This window comes from Rhagoletis pomonella, unplaced genomic scaffold, assembly GCF_013731165.1.
Source record: "Rhagoletis pomonella isolate Grant_MI unplaced genomic scaffold, Rhpom_1.0 Rhpom_scaffold_00009, whole genome shotgun sequence".
Lineage (NCBI taxonomy): Eukaryota > Metazoa > Arthropoda > Insecta > Diptera > Tephritidae > Rhagoletis > Rhagoletis pomonella.
This window is the reverse complement of record NW_023458563.1, coordinates 35,892,874-35,902,534: the sequence shown is the minus strand read 5'-3', so window position 1 is coordinate 35,902,534 and position 9,661 is coordinate 35,892,874.

Here is a 9,661-nt window from a genome sequence, read left to right as displayed (position 1 = left end):
GAGTCTCTGATTATTGTGCTTTTAATTTCATTGTTTATTTTTTTTTTATATTTCAGAAACCGGTGTGGTAATCCATTTTTTTTTCTTTACAAATCTTCTACAGACAGAACCAAAATTAAAGAAACCGAAGCAAATCCGATTAGCCGTTCTTGAGTAATGCGAATATATTTACACGAACAGCAATTCAGTTTTGTATATAAATATGTGTTCGTATGGAATTGTAGCTTGTGTCGTGAAGCTGGCTTTAGTATAATGCGGCATTCCCTTTATTCTTTAAACAACAAGGAATTTTTGATGAGACTACTACTACTACGAATACCGCATTATACTAAAGCCAGCCTTTCGACATAAGCTACTGTTCCATACGAACACATATATGTATAAAGATTTTCTCGAATTTGTTTTAAATTTGTTTATACATTCTCAGTGAAATAGCACTATTGTGGCTTATTTAAATTAAATTTTTTGTTTGATAATTTAGATATCTGGCAACACCGCGTTTCCAATTATTTGTTTAAGAACCTTCTGCAGACAGAAAGCAACAAAACTAAATAAAACCCAAGCAAATTCGTTGAGCCGTTCTTGAAATTTGTTTTTGTATTAAATTTGTTTAACATTCTCTATACATAAATTTAATTTTTTTTTAATATTTCAGATATCTGACAACATCGCTTTTACATTTTTTTCTTCACAAACCTTCTACAGACAGAAATAAACAAAATGAAATGAAGACGAAGCAAATCCGTTGAGCCGTTCTTGAGTTATGCGATAACACGAATAGCAGTTCATCTATATATATAGAATAATAGCCGCTTTCGTTGTTTGGAGTTAAACAAAAACTACTGCACATATTTCAGTCAAATTTTCAGAGGTTATACCTTGCATATATGGTCCTATTATAGGCTACCAGAAATCTCGCTAGGTGGCGCTGGGATCGAGTTATTTGAAAAAGTCGTATTTATGAACCGATTTCGTTTAAGTTTAAAATGTGTGCTACCTCCGTGATGAGAAATACGTATGCGAAAAATCGACCCGCTAGGTGGCGCTGGAGTCGAGTTATTTATAAAAATCGTATTTATGAACCGATTTCTTTTAAATTCAAAATGTAAGCTACCAGAAGGATGGAAAATACGTTTACCAAAAATAGGCCCGCTAGGTGCCTTTATGAACCGATTTCGTTGGCCCTCCTATAAATGAAAACTGGTTTACGGGCCAATGTTGAAGTTGCAAGATCATAGAAAAATATTACTCACGCTTGGCAGAAATCTCACAGGTGGAAATAAGACCATCGGTAAAACTCATGACATCGAAAGGGATTAGTATTCCATATGGTATCACAGCGCTGCTATTCTTGGCCTATGTGTGAGGAGGATTTTGCTCTTTATTCGTTTCAATTTAAACTAAAATTTTTTTTGTTTACAGACCGCTTTTGCTTTTAAACGCTATTGCTGTATTGGCCAACGCAAAAGATCTTATTAGGCGCTGCGAAGCAAGAGGGCATTGGCTAGTTTTTATATACAATATATGTTATCACACACCCTTTATGGTGTATTTACCTTTAAAATGTCTGGTTGCACACATTTCCTCTTACTATCGGCCATTGTCACAACACAACAGAAATATTGTTTGTGAAAAGTGCTAAAATTTATTATAAATTACAAACGCATTTCAACATTTCAAAGATAGTATATTAAAAAAAAATATATAAGTGATACATTATATTAAAATTTTGCTAGTAATAGTGCAGATACTTTAAAAAAACATTTTTAAATACTATTAGCAACTGCATTGTGCGAGTGATAAATTCAGTTAAAGAAGACCTCCTCTAACATCTCCACCGAGTTTCATAAAAGAAGTCCTTATACTTTAGGGGCCTTCATCTAAAGTGATAAAGAGATAAATTGCTTAAATTTATCATTCTTTCATGAACGCACCTTGGCAAATAATTGCATAAAATTGTTCATTATTTAACTACTAGTTACGTTTCATTCTTACCTCGCCCATTATGTTCATTTGCTTTTTATGTGTTCGTAGCAAAAGCCACCACCTGGCAACCTGTCGGGGTTGAATTTTGCTGAAATTTATACATTTATCCACAAAATCGTTTGATAAAGTGATAAGCTTTGGTTAAATATATTTCCATATAAAGTTTGACAGTTCATTTATCAATATGATAAATTTATCATTTTATCAAGTCTATCAACAGTTTATCACTTTTGATGAAGACCCCTTTTATGATACACCTTATGCAGATTAACTAGTACACAAATGCGCATAATAATTTTGCCCTGACAGGCGACACTTATCCGCATTTAGGAAATAGCTGATTTGTTGGTAAATATCACAAGAATTCTTCGTCTACACAAGGCGAATTTATACATATCGATGGCTGAGTGGAAGATCGACCTATCTCGGCAGCCAGTTCGAAAACGCTCTATCTAAAAAAAACTTTTCAAGAACGCCCTATTTCAGAATTTAATTGAAAAACGCCCTATCTCAAAATTCGGTTCAAAAACGCCCTATTTCACTCCAAAATGTAATAAAAAAATATGCTGATATAGGGCGTTTTTGAATCGGCAGCTGAGATAGGGCGTTTTTGAAACGAATTCTAAAATAGGGCGTTCTTGAAAAGTTTTTTGAGATAGAGCGTTTTCGAACTGGTTGCCGAGATAGGTCGATCTTCCACTCAGCCATCGATATATAGGTATGATCGAACACCGAAAGCTATCACTGGGAATGTTCGATATTTAAGAAAGTTATGAATCGATTTAATTCATTGCATGCAAAATCGATATGGCGATATATCGGGCTGTACAAATCGATATCGAAAAAATCGATGTTGAAAATACTACTCCCAATTGGATAGAATATTAGACCTCCCTATCAACTCACCTAATTGTGTTATTTCCATCTTGTATATTTACTGAGAATTAAAACGGCATGCCTGTCGACTGTATTGCCAAAGAAGATAGAACAAGACAATCAGCCCTATTCTGAATAAAAACTCCCGGGAAATTTTTCTCTACTCACTGTTCTCCTATTCTGAAAAAAAATTTCCTGGGTTTTTTCCCTCTTTCTCTTTCCTCCTATCATAAACAATGTTCGAAAAGAGGGAAACCCTGTTTGTGAAAAATGTATCTATCACGAATGTAAGAAGAAAGGGAAAATGTGATGACATTCTCAAATAAATTTTTCTCAAGCAAAGCACAAGGGAGCGCTAAGCAAAAATGTAAGTATTTGAATATTTTTATAGACAAAATGCTAAAAATATTTTCTAGGTCGAAAACCACAAATAAACCGCAAATTGAAATTTTAATAACTTTAATGCAAAGTAGAGGAGCCTGGCAGGTTTTGGCGCAGAGCAGAGTGTGAACTTAATTCGGCAGGACCACCGAATGGAAGAAGGTAACTATGATCAATAAACTTTTGGTAAACAGAGTATTTAAAGTATTACACCCCAAGTGTGGGTAGATCAAAAAAAGTACGTTCGGCATAAGGCAGCTCAGAACCTTAAACACAGCAAAGGTACTGGTGGTGGACCAAATGCTGAAGTGAAATTCTCGGCTACCGAAAGTGCCCTATACAATTAATAGGAATGAAAGAGTCCGTGGAAGGTGTAGGAAGAGTATTTGGCATAAACTCAACCGTTGATGTAGAGGGAGAAGTAACATTTCAGCAAGAGGAAACATCAGTTGAGCGACTAGAGTTAGTAGAAGCAGAACTCCAGCAAGAAGGGGCAGTGGAAATGGATTGGATATGTTTGGAAGAAGCTGCAGTTCCCCAACAAACTGTTACATCCACGAAACGTACTCCATCACGTAAGGAAGTGTCCAAACAAAAGGAATCTGCAGCTATTTTATCGGAGGAATTAAAAATTCAGCGCGAACTTTGCGATACAGTGAAGGATGCTGTTGTTGAGCAACAACAAAATATGAAAAAGCTTTATAGAGCAATTAATGGCCTTTATGCGATTCAAAAGCATGACTTTAAAGAAATGGAAAGAATGAAACTTAATGAAATTGAAGAAACTAAACGGCATAATTTGGCTATGGAACAATTACAACTTAAAAAAATTCAGGCTAAATTGGAAGAAAATCGTCTGTTGCGTCAAATAGAGAATTTAAAATTCCAATAAAAAAGGGACTCAAAGTACCTTATCTTTTTTATGTATATGTACCAGTAAAGAACTGAAATTGCCTTATTTTCGAATATATTAGCTTAAGAACATGTGAATTTACTAGCAATAAGAAAATGTGATTTTTTGAAGTCTTTATAGTTATAAGAACTGATATTTTTGTTTTGTTTTGTTATGTATATATTTATTCATACGACCATGTGACCTTTTCGTATGTACACAGGAAATGACTAAGCATATACTTTAATTGTTCCTTTTTTTGTATAAGCTTTAGTGTGAAAACGAAATTAAATTTTTGTATAACTTATCTTTCATAATAAAAAAAGTTCAATGGAGAACAGTTAAACTGTCGTTGCTTTGTATATTTCCATCAGGTCCATGCCCAATAAAGCTAGTCATTATTTCCTTACAATTTCTGATAACTTGTAGTTTTTCATCCATTTTCATTTTCATTTTAATATTTTTTTCCATTATCATTATTAAATGGACCGAAATGTAGATTCTCTATACATAAATACGTACATCCTTTCAAGCTAAACGTAAGTACTTACATTCTCCTCTGCACTTTTCATTATTTTATTCGTTTTCGATGCTAAACACAAAATATCAAATAAATTGTAATAAATTTGAATCTGAATGAATTTAATGGTTTTCATTCATTCATTTATATATTTCTATATGAAGTTAGAAAATTTAAAACTCAATGAATATTCATAACATACAAAATTAAAAACGCTGGGTGTTTTGAACTTGAAATAGAATACACAATTCTACTGTACTCTTTTTGGCTTGAAATTAGAATCAACTCATGCAGAGGTCTAATACATACTAGGATGTGAACAGTCAAATACGGGCGTAATAAATTTTGTATGAAAATATTATTTTGAAATGCCAACATTTTTAAACGATAATCAAATATAAAGTATTCATTTTTACTATGCATTATTTCCCTCAGTGTAGATTCGCTGCCTTTCTTATTTGCGTTGGTTAGCATTTGTTGTTAAACATGTGGTTAGCAAAATTTGACATTGGTATTACACTCAGTTTCTGTGTCTTTTTGTTTTAGTCTCTTATATGTTCGCTAAATCTTGTTTTTATTTTACGTCCTGGTTGACCTATATATGTAACTATGCTGGCATTTGCAAGTTAGTTTATTCACTCCTTGTTTATCCAATGGGTCTTCTTGATTTCTGGTGTTCCATAGTATCCGTCCTATGTTGTTATTTGTTCTGAATGATGTGCGAAGGTTGTGTTTCTGGAACAGCTTTGCTGGTTTGTACGTTGACTCTCCAGTATAGGTTAATACCGCCCAATTTGTTTCATTGTTTTCTTTTTTGCTTGGCTTTCTGTTTTTGTGCTCCCTTCGGATTTCCTCTACCAGATCTCTCGTGTATCCGTTATTAGCCGCTAAGCATGAACCAATTAGAACAGATCTGACCGGTTGAGAAGCAGCCATTTGTAATAGCAATTGAGAAAAAAGTGTGTGACGTTCGTAATTTTGAAGTTTGCTATTTCTGTTTTGCTTCTTTCTTTATGTGTATTTTGTCGGTGGTTTATTTCAGTGATTTTTAAGCGATTTTCAATACATTTTTTGTGCAAATGTAATTAAAATGAAGTGCGCGGTGATTGGAAGCAATAAGACGGACAAAAATAATAAATTGGTTAGCACAAACATGTGCTACAACATTGCTTGCATTTTTTTCTTTATGCTTCGTCTTCATATTCTTTGTTTACTTTTCACAGAAAATAACATGACGCCGAAATTACAAACGTCAGCCAGGAAATTGCTTTTTTCTTTTGCTTCATCTTGTCAGGGCTCGAATCGTCACATACGAGATGGTATTACTCGTCACGTAAAAACACAGTTTTCGGATTATGACATACGTGAACGTACTTTTTACCCCATTTAGCTTATACGACTGACGGTATCACGTAATTTTCTTTCGTATGGTTTTCGACCCGTGAACGGATGTTACGATTCGAGCCCAGATCTTGTGTAGTTGGATCATGGCCGCTATGGCATATATTGCGTTCAGTTTGTTTTTGTATCCTTCTTTTGTTAGTGTTATTCGCTCAATTCTATTTATCGTCTGTCTAAAAGGGGCTTATTTATGCTGATGAGGGTGGTTCGAAGTATTATGTATTATTGTATCTGTGGCTGAGGGCTTCCTAAAAATTTTAAATTGCAGACTACTGGTATTTTTATTTATTTTAATCGTCAGATCTAAGTAATTTAGCTTTCCTTCCATTCCTTGTTCCATTGTGAACTTTATGTTGCTGTGCTGTTTGTCGAGGTATTCCAATCTCTGTTCTTAATTTTTCTTTGTTATAAGACATATGATGTCATCAACGTATCTGGCGTAGAACGTCGCTCCTAATTGTGACGTAAGATACTCCACGTACCTTTCTTCCAAACTCTGCATGAATACCTCCATAAGGATCGCCGATGTGGGATTGCCCATGCCTAGTCCGATTGTTTGCATGTATATAGGTTCGTTCGCGTAGCTGTTAATTGTTCACGTTTAACCAAAACTTACAAGTTTTTGCGTTCGCGTACGCAAAAAACTTGCAAAGTAGGGGAAATTGAGAGAGCAAAGTGACATTTCATTTTGAGGGGAAGCTGCTGGTTCCTGCTGGAAAAATTTTTGCCAACAGCAATTTGCCAACAGGAAAATAGCTGATCAAAAACAGCTGGTTGGCATTTACGCAAATCACAAAATTGAATTTGATGGTTTGGAAGTTAAAATTACAAAATGCGACTAATTAAACTTGTAAGAAATAAGTAGTTATTTGTTTAATCAATAAACTGTGTCAGTATAACACTTTGTGATAACTTTTCGTACGTTTAAATTTTACACTTTTGAATGTAAACAAAAATTATATCAGCTGTTCGTCTAACTTGCAAGTTTCTGCAAATTTTCTGTTCGCGTACTATTTTGGATATTTCTCTCTTGTGAGCGAACAGATGACATTTCGCCGGAATTTGGCAGTTGGTTGGTTTCTGCTGGAGATTTTAAACGAACGTCTACCGCTTAGACTTTGTTGCTTTTCAATTTTTCCTAATAAACAATCGTGGTACAAAGCTCAATAAAAATATTAAAGAACGCACCTTATGTTGTTATTAAATTTGAAGTAGTTTTGACGCAACGTCGTTCTGAGTGTGTTAAGGCTGATTCACATACAACTTTCTTCGCTTTGCTTGATAGTTCTTTGCTTTGACATATAAGATCGATGTAGGCATATGCATGAGTATGCTCACATAAAAAGCGTTTGAAGCAAAGCAAAGCAAAACGAACCAAAATCTTGGGCAAGTCTCAACTTTTTCCCGCTTTGGCAATCAGCTGTCTGCATGTATCTTTTCTCGTGCGCTTGCATTTGCATTTAATGACAAAAATCATGAACCAAAAATACAAGATCACCTAATCAAAGAAGCAAGAAAAAAGTATATTTCTGAGTGTTTTTGACATCTGCCTAAGAATGAAAACAAACAAAGAAAACGAAAAAGGCGCGGTGATTGAGTGCGATTAAATTGGTATTTATTATAAAATATACAAAGTGAAACTTGATGACAATTAGCAAAAAAAGTTCATAAAATATGGTTTTCATGATTGAAAGTGTTTTACAATCGCATATCATTACCACGGGTCGATTTTTCAATGCCAACGTGCTGGCCACAAACGTGCACCCACTTTTCACGCAAATTTACGCCTTTTGGCAAACCAAACATACGCACAAACTTGTTCCGATCACACAGCACTTTATTTTATATCATAAATATGTAATAAACCAAAATTTATAATTAAAATCGCTGCAGAAAACACATTCAATCGCTAAAAAATCACTACGAAGAGGTAGAAGACGATGTAAACAAACCCGAAAAACGTCAAAAACGCTACGAAAACTTTTTTCTGAAAATCGATTACAAATACAACGATGGCTGATTAGGTGATCTGTAGTCGTTAGTTCATGGACAAAAATAGGGTAAATAGGAATTATTATTGATATTGCATATTATTATATTGTTATCTATTTTACAGACAAAAAATATGGAGGAAAAGGAGAACGCAAAAGCTGTCAAAGCGTTTATTGTAGCATACCTTCTGCGTTTCACGCTTTGTTGTCAAAGTTTGAACTGTCAAGCAAAGCGAGGAAAGTCTTATGTAAATGGCCCTTTAGTTATCTCCACAGCGATTTCTCTGTTTCCTGTTTTTTCTATCAGTATTTTGAATAGGATATCTATTGTTTCCGGTATTGGTATCGATGGATATATATCTTTTATGTCGACATAAATACAATTTTATTTAAAACTAAACAAAGATAAAATAAAACTTGAAAAATGATCGCAAAAATGCATACACACAATATACATATCGTTACTAGACGCGAATAAAGTCGCGCGAGTGTTTTGACGGCGAAAAGGTCGCGTGAAAAAAGTTTACGAAAAAGGACGCATAAAATAAACTTTAGCGAAGTAAGACGCGTTAACCTAGTTGACGATGAAGAAAGACGCGTAAACTTAGATTCATACCGGGCCAAGGATTGTCACTTCAGTATCTTTCCCAAAAACTCTTTGGGGAATTTGTATTTGTTAGTCGTCAGTTATGTTAACACGTCTTTTTCAGCGGTCAACTTATGAGCTCGAGTCTTTATTGTTGTCTAGTGACGATATATGTATCTACAGCTTATATATTTGATATCCATGTATCTTTTGAGGGAATTAGTATTATTTTTTATAAATTCAAGTAAAATCGTTTCATTAAAAAAACTTGATTAATTATAAAAGAACCTTAAAAAAATTAGACAAGAATGATAGACTGCAATATAGCGAGAATAACAGTTTAACAAAATCAGCGATGGGCACACCTAAATACTTTCGTACTTAAAGTACCACTTTGGGTACTAAATACACAAATACTTAGTATTTGGAGATGACTAAATATTCAAGTAAAAAGAACTTAGTTATTTAGGAGCTGCTAAATACCCAAGTACTATTTACTTAGGTATTTAGGAGCTGCTAAGTACCCAAGTAAACAATACTTAGGTATTTAGGAGCTACTAAATACCCAAGTAAAAAATATTTAGGTATTTAGGAGTTATTAGATATTAAAGTAAGAAAAACTTGAGTATTTAGGAGTTGCTAGATACCAAAGTACAAAAAATGAAAGTATTTAGCAGGCGCTAAATACTCTGGTCCAAAGTACTTAGGTACCTTGGGGATGCAAAATACTTTTACTAAAGTACCAAGGTATTTAGTGGATGGCTAAATACCGTATAATTTAGGAGAAATTTAGAGAATTAACACCTCACCTTACACTCACCTCAACTTACTTTACCACAACTCACTTCACCTCTCCTCAAATCAACTCACCACATACAAATTCACCACACCTCACCTAAACTCACCACACCTCCTACTGCTACACCAAAATCCACTAAATCCTAACTCACCACAGTTAAACTCATCACACCCGTTCTCGCCACACCTCACCTAAACTCACCACACCTTAATTTGGGAACTGTTTCGGG